At 35.1% G+C, this 961-nt stretch overlaps 1 protein-coding gene across 2 annotated transcripts in view; it reads left to right on the top strand.

The window, feature by feature from the left end:
* Nucleotides 1-961, top strand: part of LOC107710448 (adenomatous polyposis coli protein 2-like) — a 41,716-nt gene that overhangs the window by 22,511 nt on the left and 18,244 nt on the right. The window lies entirely within an intron of this gene.

The following is a 961-nucleotide window of genomic DNA, read 5'->3' as shown; positions in this document are numbered from 1 at the left end:
TAATGTGAGAAATGTTGAAGGTGTCTGAATACATTTTGGTTTGACTGTATCTATTTGATAAATGAAGTTAACCAACTAACATTATACATACTCTTTTTGTTTCTGTACCCAATATTAAAAAAAATAACAAATGCAATAAAAATATCAGTATCGGCACTCGATATCGGCAAGTACAAAAAATAAAAGTATCGGTATCGGGCGAGTACTGGAAAAAGTGGTATCGGTGCATCCCTTCTTAAAAGGTTGTGTGTAGGTTGAATAATACAGAATCACGCCTGTTTTTGTCAGTTTAACTGCTTGGAGACATTAATCCTACTGGGAATAAAACCCCTAAAGAGCTCATTAGGAATCAAGAGCTTTGTTCTGTCAATTAAGTTTGACTTAGAGATAGCTACTAATTTCAAATGGTAACAGTTGCAACATCCATATATAAAAATTCTTCAAATGTTCATTGTACATTTTGGGTCAGTAAGGTTTTTATATACATTATTCAGAACATCATCTTTTGTGTTCCTTCAAAAAAAAATGCATACAGGTTTAAAACAGCATGAGGGTGAGTAAATGAAGACAGATTTTTGGGTGAACTATCCCCTTAATGATCCATTTTAAAAATACAGCTCGTACGCTGAGGATTCATTTATTTGTAGAGTGGAAATGCTCTAAGCCTTTCTCTACACAAAATCATCGATTGAAACTGATTCAGCAACTGTTTTCATGAGATTTTAGGTGATGCATGGGTCATATTCAACATCCCATGATTCCACAGTGGCCCACATGCCCAGATGCTGAGTGTAATCCCTGCCAAATCTTTTAATCTCACAATCAGTTCTCCCCTCAAACAGAGCTGATGCATGCATTATAAAGATGAGGTCATCTGGTTTCATGATAGGAGAATTTCTCTTTTTGCTTTGAAATACATGAGTTTGATTTTCGCTAAACTGAACTCTACTGACAAGACTGT

This window comes from Sinocyclocheilus rhinocerous, unplaced genomic scaffold (assembly GCF_001515625.1).
Source record: "Sinocyclocheilus rhinocerous isolate Xijiao unplaced genomic scaffold, SAMN03320098_v1.1 scaffold2011, whole genome shotgun sequence".
Taxonomy (NCBI): Eukaryota; Metazoa; Chordata; class Actinopteri; order Cypriniformes; family Cyprinidae; genus Sinocyclocheilus; species Sinocyclocheilus rhinocerous.
The sequence above is the reverse complement of the archived record's forward strand: the minus strand, read 5'-3'. Positions and strand labels throughout refer to the sequence as shown.